Genomic DNA, 16631 nt, shown 5'->3' with positions numbered 1-16631 from the left:
TGGGAGTGTGGAATATGTGCAAGGACGTGGGTGTTGCTGAGGGAATGGACCAAGTGGATGCAGCAAGTAGGCAGCAGCTTTGCTGAGCGTTCTTCAGGATGCTACTAAAGTGGAGCCTCTGGAGCCCTTTCACTGAAGCTGTGTTGGTGGCCCATGGCAGGTCCTGGCTCAGGTCCTGTGCCCTTCCAAGAGTTTGAAGCTCTGGACTAGGTTGGTGGTCGCCCTGGACTTGACGTCTGAAGTCTGAGCTAACGTCCTTTGTCTTCTCGGAGTTCAGGGCAAGGTTGTTGATGTGGCTCCAGTGTTCCAGGTGCCCCACCTCCTACCTATAGGCTGTCGGCCGACCCTTCCCACTCTGGTCACGGACTGTTTTCCCCCCTCCCCTCAGGCAGGAGACTACGGTCCATTCGGACCAAAACCTCCCGCTACACGAACAGCTTCTTCCCCTCTGCCATCAGGCTGCTGAACACCAAGTGACTTATCACCATGTCTCTCTGCCTTAAGCACCACGTACAGCAGCCAGTCGGACTCACGAACATGACATTACTCCTGCATTGACCTGCACTATTTCTTACTATTTATATATATACTATATATATATATGTCTTATTTTATTTATCTTATTCTAGTGTTGTCTTCTTTATGTTGAATGTCGCAGCATCACACCAAGACAAATTCCTAGCTTGTGTAATACTGTGTATTACATGAACAATGGCAATAAAGCTGCTTCTGATTCTGATTCTGATTCTGATTCTGGTTGTTATTTAAGATCAGGCGTTGTAAAGTGTATTTTTTTTACTGGTTTCATCTTTCTGTTTTAAGCAAGATTTAAATTCTAGCAAATCGAAATAACCACCCACTACTGTCATATTTTGGCCACAGAATTTCAGTTTTCTTTTTTTTATGTCATGAATTAGTGGAGGAAAGCGGGAGGGATGCCATGTTACCATAGATGGCTTCAGCATGTGCTGTAAATGAGCACGTGTATCTCAGTACCGGGAAAAGCAACAGATTTTAACACCCCTGTTGTCATGAGATGGTGTGGAGCTGGGCATAAAAGCCAATACCCTGCTGACAGATGCCAACACAGCAGACGCAGCAATGTAAAAGAGAGAAGAGAACAAACTTTCTGTAACTTGCCGTCCACGTGTGTGTTGCACACGTGCGGATGCAGAGGTCCTTTCAGAGGCTGCAGCTCAGACAGAAGGGAGGCTGCAGGAATCAACTGCAGCAAAGCCCAGGAGGAACCTCACACCCACATCGTCTAAGTCTGCGAACCTCCAGATCATCAGCTGACCTCACTCGATTTCCCTTCAGACGCAACACAAGAGTCTTTTAATATTCTTCAGTCGGGGGGTGCAACACCTGCCGCGTGTGCAGCCCAGTGAGGAACTGCAGAGTCACAGCGTAGAAGGGATGACTGTGCAGAAGACGATACCTGCAAATACGCAGCAATTATTTTCTATGTTGTGCATCCAAATGACAGTAAATTCACATCTCAATATGGGCACATGTCTAAACATCCGGCAAACCCAAGCACTGACATTAGGAGAATCTGAAGAACCGCATGTGCATCTGCACAGGAGTATGATTTCCCTTACCACTGCTTGACAATATGTGTGTGCTTGGAGGTGCTTGTTCATTGATGAAAAAAAGCTGAACAGTTGAGAGAGGGAGGGGGACTGCAACACAAGAGGAATACAGATGAGGACCGGAAGTGCTGCTGTTCCCATATGAGCCTGACGGGGGCAGCAAAGAGATGGAGATGCATTCTCTGACGATGAAGCCCTCATGAGTGAGGAAAACACAACATGTGGGGTTACCATGCGATGTGCCAGCTGCTGAGTCACACAACAGAAGCCCAGGTACGGACTCTAAAATAAATAATTGTCTTGCACTGTGTACTGTATGTTACCCTAACCTTGGGATCCACAAACGGGCCATGGACATGAACAGAATGAACAAGAGAAGATGAAGTATAAGAATGTGCACCGGATGTTTCTGAGTGAGAAGCATTGTTCCATTTAATGTAAGTTGTCTGGATATTCTGAATAACTGTACACAGAGACAGTGATTCAGCACATCAAGGTTATTTTCTATCTCTCTTTTCAGCCCGCTGTCTTTCTTTCAATAGGCCTTTTGGTACATTTGTTCAATTAACCTTTTCATAGACATAAAACTTAAACCACAAGATTCACGTCAATAAAGTGAACTAGTATTTGGACTTACTTTACAGTGTTATTTGATGAACACTGAAGTAAAACCACCTGAGAGGCCTGAACATAAGCAAAGCTGCTCCGAAGGCAGAAGTAGTGAGAGGGAGTTTGCCTGCACTGCTGATGATCGGAGGTCCACGGCGCCGTAATATGTGGGTGTGCGGTGGTTTTTTATTGGGCAGCAGGTTGGAATCATTTTTATCCTGGGAGCCTCGTGCCTTGGGCCTGCCCGTCCTACTGCCTACAGCCGGAGCCGGTGGGTGTGGACGGTGTGTCAGCGGTTACTCATACTACACATGGAGTGTTACCGATGATCGGAGACACGACTACGGGTTCTGCTCCGCCTTCTTGTGGGTATTTTGAGCTTTTAAGCATTTGTTTATTGTCTCCCGATGCTCAGCAGAAATGGATTAAGTGCATCGGCCACTACACATTTATTTCCTTTTTTTTGGTTTTCTTCCCCAGACGACCTTTCAACAAAAATACACGGAATATGATATATTTATTCTTTGATCAAATTTGGGGATTATATAAGGAAAGTTACGCAACAATCCCTACATGACATGTGCGTAGCATGAAATATATGATGAAATATAGGTCATGTTCATCACCAAGCCATGAGGCGACCCAGAGATGGAACACAACTCCTCCGAGACACCTGTTTAATTCGAGCCAGACCGTCCAACCCGCCCCAATGATGCTCAAATCATAAAGAAAATCTTACAGAAAGAGACGCTCTACGGCCACAAATAGGTTTTTTTACATTAGTGCTACAATTGCTGATCAAATATAGCGCTGTAATACGGGCACTGCTTTCAAATTCAATAGCCAAAGCAAAATCAATTATGCTTCACCTGGCTCTGATGGCAGGACACTAAATTAAAAGAAAAACAGTCTGCCTAGTGTGCCTATAAGCAGCTCAATCAGTCTGTTTTTATATAAAACTGCAGATACATGCAGACAATTTTCTTCAAATAAAGGGTACCTCTCACAAAGGTAATTGGGTGTTTTGAATCTGAAAATCCTCATGCCTGCTCTAAAATTAAATCCATCTTTTCTGCTTTTTTGAGCTGTATAGCTGGGCCTGTTCTGAACATTGATGACAGTCCCGATCAAGCAAGATCCACCCCCCCATATCCAAGAAAAGACACTTAATGATTGAGAGTTTATTCTTGAACACAAACCATGTTTTAAAAACATTGGGCAGCATCTCTTGGTGCCCAATCAAAGATGAAAATGCTGTAAGAACGGGGTTTTTTTCTCCATAAATCTGATCAAAGCTAATGGGAAAGACCCCTGACAAATGACTTGTGATCCTGTTAAAGTGTTTTAGAGGCTGAGATCAAAGGTGTCATTTGCTTGTAGCTACACAGCAGTAAAATGAGGTTGAGTCAGAGATTTTAGTTTACCCTGCCGGGTCATTCCAATATTTTAAATTTTGACATTACAGTAGCAATTATTCAGGATGGAGGGCCACATAATCAGTTATGTGTGTATCCTCGTGCATGTGAAAGAAAGCCTTTTGGCCCCTCCAAATTTCATATAAGAATTCTGGTTAAACTGGGTCCAATGATGATCAGAGACAAAGGCGTTAAAAGTGAGCTAGCAAAGAAATAACTTCCTGCTTTTTCTTCACCGGAGCTCTTTGACGTCTTTCAACCTGGACAGAAAAGGAGGGACAAATGTCAATCAGTCTTGTCACACAATCCGGTTTCATCCATGTGGTGCTTTTCTCTAATTGATTTCTGGGACCTGTCAGGCATTTATTCACTGGACATGCTAACTGTGTTTATGACTCTTCCACCTGAATACATAGCGGCTGCTGTGCACTCGTCTAATGTTGAAGCTGGATTGCTGGCCAGTAAACGTCGATACCCTCTCGCGCCTGCTATTGGATTTTGCTCTCAGCTATTCAACGTTAATGTTCTTCTCTGCAGGCCTATTGCTTTCAAGTCAAAAGCTGCTTCGCTGACAGCTCAGGTTTAATTTACCCTCATCTTCATTTATTCTATATAGCCATCTTTTCAAAATTTCAGGTTTTAGGTTAATGATACACACTGTTTTGGGTTTTTGTTTTTTTTCTACATTTGACCTTTAGCTGGTGGAAAACATGAAATATTATTGACAAGCTGCAGCCACCGAGTTTATTTTGTATTTCAGTCACCAACTCTCGTCATTGCTAAAGAAGTAAATGCAATTGGATCAAACACGGTTTTGTGTATAAAGTAGCACATGCTTGGTTCTGGGGCTGCTGAACCAGCATGTCGCTGACTTCTGATGACTGCTGACGTCACTTCTTGACAGGTAGAGCTGCACTCAACTAGAATTCTCTTTTTCCATTCACTTTTTTCCAAGGGGGGTCATTTGTCCTGTCGGAAGTGGAATATCCACTGTTACATGAGTCCTTGAGAATTCACCACCTGCCTGGTATTTCCTGTCTCCATGGAAACTCAGGGCGTTTGAGGAAACCTGAAGAGAAATGGTGCCGAGAGAACAAAATACTGACACAGATGCTGAGTTCAAGAAGGTTCTGTTGAGCAAACTGAGGTGACAGCAGAGAGATTATAGAAGAGACCCGTTTCTTTTGAACCAGATGGTTCTCGCTGCACAAGCTGCAAACACCGACCGTTCACTCAGGACTCATCCACATGCAGGATCCTGTCGGGCTGCATGATTCAAGCAATTTCAGTAAAGATAAAGAGCAGCATCTGTGTTTCCCTTTTGCAAGTTGCAACCTTTTACACATAATAAAGGTAAATGGTTCACTGATCTTCATGCCAGGATTCTAACTTCTCGTCCTGTGAGTCCTCATTCGTCAGCACAGAGTTATGTCTGCAGACTCATCTAATAGCGTTCCCCATCTTCCCCATCACATGTCTCACAGTGCATCTGGAGAACGACCCGTCTGCCCGGGCGCTCTCTTCTCCTTGATGAGGTCTTTGTTTTGATCCCCTGACTCTGTGCTCACATCATCTCAACAACACTTCCCGCACCTTCTTCAATTTTCTTATCACTGCTTTCTATCAGTCTTGTCCCTGATTCGCCCACCGCTTCCGCTCGCTGCCGCGTACCCTCGCTCCCTCCCCTCCCTCCCTCCCTTCCTTCCTTCCTTGCTCCCTCCCTTGCTCCCGTCCTCGCTCCCTCTCTCCCTCCCCTCTCTTCCTCCCCCCCTCTTGCTGTGGCTCTGTCTAGGTCACTTCAGCTTGATGTGAAGCTGTTGTTTCTGCCCACAGCAAAAACCCAATCCTCTCTCTTCCCTTTGTGCTTCCACGGTAGCTTTCATCTTCAGTCATTTGCATTGGTCTCTGCATTTTGGGTTTTTCTTTTAAACAAACCTTCAACAGTTCCCTTGACAGAGAACTGCAGACGGACAAATTCTAATGCCTGAGGTGCAAATGTTGAAGTGAACCTGTCATGGCCAGAAGCAGGAACAACACACAAACCACGGTGGAGGAATTTGCAATCATATTTTATTCATAAACAGCCTCTGATCATGAAAGAACACAGCGTCCAAGAAATCCAGGAAAGAATCCCACAGGTTGATAATCCTCAGAGAAGAACTCAGGAAAATGGGAAAAGACGGAGCAGGAAAAGGCTCGGCCAGACAGAAGAACGAGCAGATTACCAGCACAGGCAGGGTCGAAATCACCATAAAGAAGTACACATGCACTAAAAGCCTTATTCCTTTTGTGTCCTATAGCATATTTGTGCCTCACGTGTCTCAGGTTCTCTTCTAATGACAAAACAAGCATGTGTGATATAAGTTTTCAGAGCAACACAGCCAGCTTTTTGGAAGTTCTGATGGGTTTTGTTTGTGTTTGCACTGTGCCTCATTTTAATATTTAGTTACATAATTTCACAAAGCCACCATCTGCCCTCCCATCATCACATAATTCTCTGATAATTGCAGACTGCGGTAGGATAGTGCAGTTTATGGTGAAGCACAGTGAATAATATCAAGGATGCAGAGTTCAGTAACAGTTCACGCCCATTTACGGGAACAACCCAACATTAGCTACTTCAAAAGGGTCCGCTGCCGCTGTAGGCATCAACTTCAGATCGTTTTCTGATAAAACTTTCGTTTTTAAGGGATATTGGCATCAATATGCTGGATCAGTGAATTTAATTATTTCAAATTTAAGTTTTTATTTTTCAGCTGACTGAACTTTGCCCATTTGACACAATCAAAATGATAATGGTGAAGCAAAAATACATTTTAAGGCTATTCCACAAAAGAAAGCTAAAAAGCTAAAATATAAAAAGCTAAAATATGCTCTGAAATCAGGACAGCATGTTGAAAAAGGGGCACCAATATTAGAGTCATTACATCAATTGATAATGTATTCATTGTAATAGCATAACGAAGCAGATGATTTAACAAAGGTGAGATTGAGCTGATTTTCTATGTTTTTCATGATCAGTCTCTTTACTAGAACGAAGCTGTGCGACAGGAACTCAGAGGCAGCAGAGCGGATCTTGGTGTGAACCTCACATACTGGGATTTAAGATTAAGATGTACTTTAAAGACTAAGTGTGTCTAAAGCAATTCATATTTGGGGCGTCCCACTGCTGATGGAACCCCCCCCCCCCAAGGGCTGTGTTGTGTGACTGGGGATTGGTGGGTAGTTAAGAGTGACCCCACATTTTCACCAGACGTCACCTCCTGGTCCATTGCCCCGGGCGACCATCACAGCCTTTTCAAAGCATCCTTCATTCACAAGCTGCTGCTGCTTTACGCTGCAGACGTGACCTCGGCTCTTGTGTGGGGGCTGGTTTGTCAAACATGTGGACAATAGTTTCATCCCATTTGCCTCCAGGTTTGAGCCGACCTGTCCGAAGTATATTTCTGTCTCTCAGCAACACAACTAAGGTTGTAAAATAGTATTTTGAGGACAAAGTGAACCTTCCACCAGACATTTCCCTCTATTCCCTGGTCCTAATGGATCTCAATGAGTATTTAGAGAGATGGGTTACTCAAGCCATTCTCACATGCAGCTGAATGGGGATAAGGAGAACTCGTCTTAGAGATAATGGTTTCTTACTCACTCAGATGAAAATAGCCACAGTTCTCCATGTGCAAACTATGGGAGAGGAAGGTCAACGATATGACGTCATAGGCCTTTTCTACTGTAAATTTAGCTAAGTTATTTTGCATTTCCGTCATCCACGAGGACATAAATATCTTTTTTTGGGACATGTGCTGTACGTCTCCCTCTGCTGCTTTCCACTTTCTGGCCAACAAGAAAGCCCACAGTAAGCCTCTCTGTTAGGTGACCAGAAAATGCAGCGTTATAGTGATCAAATCAAGCATTACGTCCTTTCCTTTTGTTGTTTTAGGATCATCCGGGTCCAAAGCCCCTCCAGTGACACAGCTAGATAAAACGCAGCTAGGAGATGATTGAAAATTCAATGCTCTAAATAATATGTGGTGGAAATACAAGTGTAAATAGTGTAATAGCCTGTACAGTTTGGTGACCTGAATGAGCAGATTTGTGGGTGTGACTGACATTCCAACATTAGAAGGACTCTGACACTGAGACAGCCGTCCTGATGCTACTCAATCACAGATGTGGGAGTGTGTAGCTGTTCCTGTTGAAAGGGAGGGGGGATGATGGCATACGGCAAAAAAAGAAGTGCAAATTAGTATTCCAGCATTCCACTTCTGCCTCTCGTCTCAGAAGATGCGACTAAAATGTACGTCAGTGGTTTAATCGACATTCATTGAGAAAACAACTGATCCTTTTCTCTTTCTTTAATGCTATGACCAGAGCGAGATGTGAGATCACTTATTGGAGATGTGAAAACACTTGATGCTTCACTGTTTAGCATCAGAATAGCAGCCTGGGTCTCAGAAATGTCAGTTGCTAACTCGCATGCGTCATCTTCGTATTCTGTCATCAATTAACAAGGATGAAACTGAACTGACAAATAAAACCTGGGGTAACATCCACGTAATACTATTTATTTCAGACTAAAATAATAGAGAGTAGTCATGGGGGAAAATATCATTTTTAAAGCCCCTGCATGGAATGTACCAACGACAAATTGAGGAAGTGGCTGATATCCAGAAAACCTACCAGTGGCTGCAAAAGGCCGGGCTGGAAGAGAGCACAGAGGCTCTCAAGGCTGCACAGGAACAGGCCCTGAGCACCAGAGCAATAGAGGCCAGGGTCTACCAGACCAGACCAGACCAGACCCCAGGTGGAGGCTGTGTGGAGACGCCCCTGAGACAGTCTAGCATGTCACAGCAGGGTGCAAGATGTTAGCAGGAAAGCATACATGGAGCGGCTTAACCAGGTGGCTGGCATAGTGGACAGGAACATCTGAGTATGGACTGGAGGCCCCAGGGTCCAGGTGGAGAAAAGTGCTGGAGAACAAGCAGGACAAGATCCTGTGGGACTTCCAGATCCAGACTGACAAGATGGTGGTGGCCAACCAGCCTGACATAGTGGTGGTAGATAAACACCAGGAGACAGTGGTGGTGATGGATGTAGCAATCCCGAGTGATAGCAACATCAGGAAGAAGGAACAGGAGAAGATGGAGAAGTACCGAGGACTGAAGGAGGAGATAGAGAGAATGTGGGGCATGAAGGCACCAGTGGTCCCAGTAGTGATTGGGACTCTAGGGGCAGTAACCCACAAGCTGAGCAGATGCTCCAGCAGATACCAGGAACCACATCAGAGATCTCTGTCCAGAAGAGTCCCAGGAACAGCTGAGATCCTGGGCAGAACCCTCAGACCCCCAGGCCTCTGGTAGAGGACCCAAGTCTGGAGGAGGGGGACACCGCCCAGGAGGGGGCAGAGATTTTTATATATATTAGAGACAGTGGGGGTTACAATTGTGCTACATTCATTAAATACGAGAAAAGCGAAAAATAAATCTCAATAAAGCTCAAATGGGTTCCAAGCCTCTATGTTGTATTTATAGAAAACGGCACTTTAGTGGCTTCAGAATCACACGGATGCATCAGCTCGTACATCCTGAGCTGGAAAGTGCAACTTTTAACAGTTCTGTGAAACACTTACAGGCCGAGAATACTCACTGCTATTTTACAGTATAATTATTTTGGGCCCAGTATAAAAATATTCCTACTGTTAAAACTCCAATAAACTGATTTTTGAACTGTTTGTCTTGTAATTATTATTTTGTTCATAAAAATGGGTTGTTTTTTGTCCTTCAGACAGCAGTTTACACAGGTAAATATTCCCCTGGGAGTATAGTCGTGCAGTTTTATTTATTCACAAATTTGTACTTTACTTTGGTGCTTTCTGTAAATGCCGTCTATTATCCTAACAAGGTCATGTGACTCTGCAGCTGCCCGACCAACATTTCTTAATGTGCAATAAACACTGAGCAATTTTCAGATTATTTGTATTTCTCCCTGCATCAGTTGTATAATGAGAATACAGATTGTGAGAATTATATTATTATTATTTCTTCTGTAATTTGAACATTTGCAGATTGGAATGTTGAAGGTCTGTTGCTGTTCGACACCCACAGAGTTGATAAGAAGCATGACTAAATCCACAAGCCAAGGCGGTGTCAACTGGAGTGACAAACTGGTTAACATCGTACCCTGAAGGGTCTCACCTCTGTATCACAGACTATCGGTGGTCTACACTCATCTACGTCTCCTCGTCTTACATTTGCACCGCCACCTATTACTCACTCAGCAGCCAGAACCACGGCTGTGCCGTTCCTTGTTGAGCAGAAGGCACAAGTCTACAATTTTTTCACATATGATCCATTTGAACTTTTACAGATGGGGAGGGAGTACACCGAGAGCTGCAAGGAATTACTCAGCTATGTGTGTGTTTGTGTGCCCTTGTACTTGCTATATACCGAATACCATAATCCACATTCTACTAGTAAAGTGAGGACATTTCAGGGGAGTGAGGACATTTTGTCTGGTCCTCACAACTTCAAATGACTGTGTGCATGTGTGTGTGTGTGTGTGTGTTAGTTAAAATAACCCTAAAGTCTCCAAAGATAACAAAAATGTGCACCTCTGTCCCAAACCAGGCAAACTACATGTCAGGCAGAAATGACATGTGATTCTTCTCAAAACCCAAACATTGCAAACATCCCGACACTTACATACTAACGAGCTGATAATCTTGCCAGCGTTGATGCAAATAAAAGTGTTGTGCACAGATTGAACACAGGTGGGACCTCCACAACCAGATGGCTGGAGTAAATGTAATCTTCCTTTCAGCTCCTCAAGTACACAGACAAACATGGCAAAAAAAACAAACCACAAAACAGACACTGAGCACGGCTGGATGTGCAGCTAATTCTCCGTTGACAGTGGTCTTATGCTCACGAACACACAGTTCTCCATAGTGGCAGATTGGAGAACCTTAATGTGGCTCTGTGGCTACTTGCAATTAACCTTTTTTTTTATGTCTGACTGACTCAAAGTTAAAGAAAGACGCTCTTTAATGGAATAAGTGCTCTGGAAAGGTGACATTCTTGAGGCTGGCATCCATATTGAACTGCTAGCTATTCCAATTTCCTTCCTGTGTTTTTTTAGAACATACAAGAATGGTGGAAGTCATTCACATCCCACTGTATATTTATGCATATTTATGAGGGAGTAATCCTCTTAGGTGAGGCAGCTTTGCTCATTTAAGGGTGACTCTGGCTATATTTCAGGAAAGAATATGCCTAGTTGCAAATGAAAGCAAGTGCAACGTGTTTAGAATGCAGCAGCGATAAAAGTATTGAGATGTAAAAGGTCAGCAGACAATGCTTGAGACAGCGGTTTGATCACAGCCAAACAACATGGTCGTCAATTCCAGCGCGTCTTTGCACAGATGCAAACTTGTGCTACAAGTGAGTGTAGACGGGAGTGGTTTTGGTTATCGTTGCATTGGTGATCGTCATGTTTAAAGTTGGACATCTGCACGTTCAAATATCCCAGCAGCCTGAGTAATGTTGCCCTTCATCCAAGCCTGATAAAGCAGATATTCTAATTGGTCCCAGAGTCATTGCACACGCTGGGGTCTGCACAAGACAGGCTGCCTCCATACAAACCTCCAAGGAGCAAAACTGCTCATCAACCCAAATATACGGCGCCATGACTGATCTAAGGAATGAGGTAATATCATTTACCGTGTCTTTTTAAATTCCCATATGACGGTGTGTCACGCCCACACTGTGCCATCCCAGCATTCACTCTGACGCATGTAGCCTCCATAGACATTGGAGGGTTGGCATGATGACGGTTGCCAGACTGGACGCCATTGGCTTATTTCGAAGTTCCATACCAGCTATTTTGAGGAGCAAAACCAGACTACGTGCGTATGTGTGAATCTTTACGGGAGATGATGAGAATATGTGGGTTTGGATCTCATTTGCTGTTGGCAAGAACCCACAACTTAGCTTTATCTGTCTTTTGACAGCGATAATTACCAGTAAATAATATTGTTCATGAAGGAGGCAGATGGAACATCGCCGGAGAATTTTACCAGGCATTTATTTATCGCCACCTGAGAAAAAGACCCACCTGCACGCAGAGCGTTGTTGGCTGTAGAGAATATTTGAACCGTTCCCACATCACTTAGAATGAAATTAGCCAAACTTCGCTCAATCTAACACGTCCAGGAGAAAATTAGCAACGGCAGTATTGGTCTTCAAATTCTCCTCGTTCAGCCGTCTGCATCTTTCCGAGGCTCCTTTTTCTGACTTTGTTGTGATGTCGTTGGGAATTATAACGAGGACGTTTAGGTTTTATAACGTTTGTGATCCGAAACGTTCCCAGCAGAAGCTCAGTAGTAACTGGCGACATCGATCTCGACATGCTAATGACTGATTGGGAGGCAGGTGGAGCGTAGCGCAACATCAACATCATTAGCCTCGCCTCCTCTCCTCTCCTCTCCTCTCCTCTCCTCTCCTCTCCTCTCCTCTCCTCTCCTCTCCTCTCCTCTCCTCTCCTCTCCTCTCCTCTCCTCTCTACCCAGCGCCCCCATCAACAGGAGGGTCCCCCTACATGAGCCTGGTCCTGCTCCAGGTTTATTCCTGTTCTTCCTGGGGAGTTTTTCCTGCCACTGTTGCTTGTTGGGGGTCAGGGCCTGGGATTCTAGAACGCGCCTAGAAACAATTTTGATTGTAACAGAGGCTGTATAAATAAAGATTCATTTGACTGATTGATTGATTGATTACTGTTGTCACGCTTACTTAATGTCCTTTAAAGTTTGCTTTGATCAGCTGTTGGACTTGTACTCATCTGTTCCCGATATTCACCCGTCCTTTTGTCCTGTGTGTGTGTGTGTGTGTGTGTGTGTGTGTGTGTGTGTGTGTGTGTGTGTGTGTGTGTGTGTGTGTGTGTGTGTCACTTCTTTGATATGTCCAGCTTAAAGAAGCATTGGTGCAGTATCAGGCAATAATAAGATGCACTGACAACCTTTGATAAGATTAATACAATAATTAATTACAATAATTAATACAATACAGACATGTGCTGGAAATGAACGCACCAACAGGACTCAGATGAGGAATGAAACCGTGTTGGTCACTCTGTCCTCCATAATTGACGAGAAAAGCATAATTAATTGAAATTGCAATGGAATAAATTAAGGCAGATCATCTTTCCCACACAATTGACCGCTCACAATGACCAGAACACAGAGGCAATGAAAAGGGTTTCTCATTTTCTGAGGCCGGTAAATGTTTAGGCCGTGGGAGTCAGACATGGGAGAGCTCGGCCTTTCTGAGTCATGTGTCATCTAATGTGGACTAAATTATGATAATAACTTCTTTCCTGATTTAATGACACCTAATGTGCTCACACAAAGCAAGAATTTAAATTTTGTGTGTTTATAAAAAAAAAAAAAGCAGCTACAATTTCCCTGGAACACCTGAACTCCTGCCGCACCCATTTATCCTAGCCAGTCCTGCTAAATCCTGCTAATCTCAGCATCACTTCAAATGCATTGAAAATTAGCTGTTTAGTTCCTGAAGCTACAAATTCAATCTCATTTCTCCTTCATGTATACGTTGAGGTTAAACATGTTGGGGGAGTAACAAGGCTTATTAAAGAATGAGCATGTGTGACAAAGGATCATCGCATGTAGGAAGACTAAAATCTGCCTTCAAGAAGAAGTAAATGTATTTATTATCACTCAAGTTTGTTTTTATATGACAACTAAATAAGCTGTGCTAAAAGTTTCAAAAGTTCTTGGTTCTTATCAGACAGTGCAGCTCGGCCTGTTTACAAATGTGCCGTCTCAGAGATTCCCATCTTCTGCTCGTGCCATCTGCTTTGTGTCCCACTTCCACCAAACCCTGACAGTCTGAGCAGAATTAACATTGAGCTTCTGGGATTTACAAAGATTAAAAAGTAAACGGGTTTGTGAGCGTACAACTTGTGATCTGCACTCCACATGTGTGTAGATGTGTGTGAGTGTGATCAGACGGATCAGAAGCTACGCTGGTGATGAAACGGCTCACAAGTTTGATGATCGCTGTGTGGGTCATATGTTCTTGATGAGAGGGACCTGGGCTGTGAATTTTCAGTGTTAGTCTGAGGGTGGAAAGTGTGTCGGTTCTGCGAGTGCTTGTGAAGTGTGAGCCTCCCGAAGATGCAGCAGAGTGTGAAGGTCTCGTGGGAGTGTCCAGATGTTACTGCGAGAGCCCCGAGATCTCGCCCCTCGTCTTGACATTTTATGGAAGATCATGCATGACATTCAGAATTCCCATAAGCAATTTTCACAAGGATGATGAAGACAGACCCATATTTCAAATATGCCATTGTAATTACTGTTGTGAGTTCCACTATAAAGATGAATCATGTAACATTCTGACCACTGACAGCTGCAGTAAATAACCCTATTAAAAAATGAGCAAGTGCCAAATTGTGGTGAGTCAGTCAGAGCATCTCCCAAACTGCAGCTCTATTGGGCTGTTTGCTATGTGCAAGGATCCATCAAAAGGGTTCAAGGAAAAGACTGAACTGACAGAGGTCAAGGTTCACTGATGCACAAAGGGAAGGGGTTCAAATTGCTAAAGAACTGTTTTACATCACATAAATGGCTGTTTGTCTTATTTGTGGCGCCAGGATGCACTATGGGAAGGAAGCAAATGCTTTGTGCAACGTTCTGCAGTGAAACTTGGCTCCTGCTGCTTTGACAGGTGCCACTTACCTAAACATCGTTGCAGACCGCTCACACCCTCTCATGGAAGTGCTACTGGCTGTATCTCACGTCGGTTCCATAACGTGCCCTGCCGCCACGCAAAAAAAGGTTTCGCAGTTGTTCATGGTGTTAGGTTTAGGATTTTCCAGGACCCGAAAGCAGTCAAAACGCAGTGGTAAAAGTCCAAAATCCAAGTCTTTATTGAGATATCGATCAGAAAGTCCCCCCCGCACTTGTCCAGTCTTCTGGGGCGCACAGAGAGCTCCAGCTCGGAGCCACCACGGGAGTCAGGTCCTGCCTGTTCTCCATTCCAGCACGGCAGCATGGAGACGCATCAATGAGTTGTAAAGAACCAATGATGAGGAAACAGGAGTCAGCTCTATCATGGGAAACACCACAACTCTCCAACAGTGGCAGACAGGCGCTCCTTCCCTAAATAGGTGGCCTGATGAAGATTGCCGTCAGGTGTCCCTGCCTGCAGCACCAGCTGTTGCCAATATTGGCTCCCCCACGCCCCCTGCAGGAAGGAACACACAGGACCACAACAACACACGACCCGGAACCCTGGACCCCAACACATGGAGCACAAAAATGAGTTTGAGTTGGCCTCTAAAGACCAAACATCTGAATCCCGTCAAACCTCTGTGGGATAGGTGGGATCCACAAAGGCTCCATGTTCGATGGATGGATGGATGGATGGATGGATGGATGGATGGATGGATGGATGGATGGATGGATGGATGGATGGATGGATGGATGGATGGATGGATGGATGGATGATGGTCAGGTAAACAGATAGATCGACATCACTTCTACATAATGCTGCATTATGGCCTAATCTATGTGCTGGAGGGCAAAATTGTCCCTTTATTGTAATTTCTGTTGTATCTTTCATGAATTACTGTCGGTACGTTGGTGTTACAGTAGCATCTCTTTTGCTTTAAATATAAGGAATATAACTTTCTACCACTTTACAATGTGGGAGGAGCCAAGTTGATTGATCCAGTAGAATGTTCTTGAGTAGCAATGTAGACAAAAGATTATTTTATCATGTGACACTTATAAAGGTCATCCAAGTCCAGTCCATCACAGAACACACACCGTTGACCCCCTCCCCCCAACACACACACACACACACACACACACACACACATTAATTTAGAGACTCTAATCGACATAATGTGGATGCATTTCGACTGTGGAAGGAAACAACAGCCATGTTAGGTTAACATGTTTTATAGCGATTTCTTCAAGTTTAATTGAAACAGCAAACATGAGCAGCCGCAGCCAGCGGTGGTAAATGAAGCTCAACGACTTCGCCACCTCTTATAGATTAAGCAGAAGGATTCCGTGTCACATCCGTGTCACTGCGAGCACCAAAGACTCTTCCTGCCACATCCTGTTCCTGATTCTAACATCATAACATGACTCAACCTGAAGGGCAAACTTCGCTTTGATTTACTGCAAAAAAAAATATTGCTCTGAGGCTCAGGGACTCGGCTGACGCCATTCCGACGTAGGTACACGGGGTTGTCATGGCAACAAAGGGATTTCCTGCCAATGCCCATCCGCCAGTTGCAGCACAACATCTGCGGCTATCTGAAGACGACTGCACCTCCGCAGGTGAACCCTGAAAAATCTCCTCCCACGTTAAACAAATATTTGGACACATGAACGGTCCCACTTTCCAGGTTGTGATGCCACTCGGTGAAAAACACTCTTGAATAAATTTTCCCTCCCACTGCAGGCTGTTCACCAAAGTGGTGCAATGGCACTCGCATCGCTTTATTACCTATTAGAAATGTGTCGGGCAGGTCGATAGACCGCGTGTGCACGTTCATGTATTTAAATGCATAAAACGAATGACCCATAATGCCGTCTGCCACATGCACACGAAACATAAAGGTGCTGTTTCTCTACTCTAACCTTGGTTTCTAGAGTCACTGACAGCATCATTGGACTGTTTGTTTTTGTTGAGGCTTTTTTATTTGGGAGGGGGAGTAAAAGGGCCCAGGTACAGTTCTCGTACCTCAACATGTCGTTAGAGGCAGGGTGAGGTGTTAAACGCTGGCTCGAGTTGCTTCGTTAATGCACTGCCAGCTGGAAAAAAACAACATTAGCAGCGTCATGATCTCATGTCGTTATGAACTGAGCAAAATGTTTCCCTAGAAAAATGCCACAACCAGCAACAATAAAATATTACATTCTATGTATTTGTGACGCTGAACATGATCTCTGATTGTGTTTATGAACCAAAAAGGGTTTTCCCATCTATTCTCT

The 16631-nt window shown here is 44.2% G+C and overlaps 1 long non-coding RNA gene across 1 annotated transcript; it reads right to left on the bottom strand.

Moving 5' to 3' along the window:
- Positions 1-3367: 3367 nt before the first annotated feature.
- LOC115251773 (uncharacterized) lies at positions 3368-14753 on the bottom strand. The gene is made up of 2 exons (XR_003890299.1): positions 14361-14753; positions 3368-3876 (listed from the first exon to the last, which is right to left on the bottom strand). It is a non-coding gene; the product is annotated as an uncharacterized lncRNA (long non-coding RNA).
- Between the last annotated feature and the right edge of the window lie 1878 nt (positions 14754-16631).

Source organism: Takifugu rubripes, chromosome 12 (genome assembly GCF_901000725.2).
Source record: "Takifugu rubripes chromosome 12, fTakRub1.2, whole genome shotgun sequence".
Lineage (NCBI taxonomy): Eukaryota > Metazoa > Chordata > Actinopteri > Tetraodontiformes > Tetraodontidae > Takifugu > Takifugu rubripes.
Note: the sequence above shows the minus strand (reverse complement) of the source record. Positions and strands in the feature narration are given on the sequence as shown.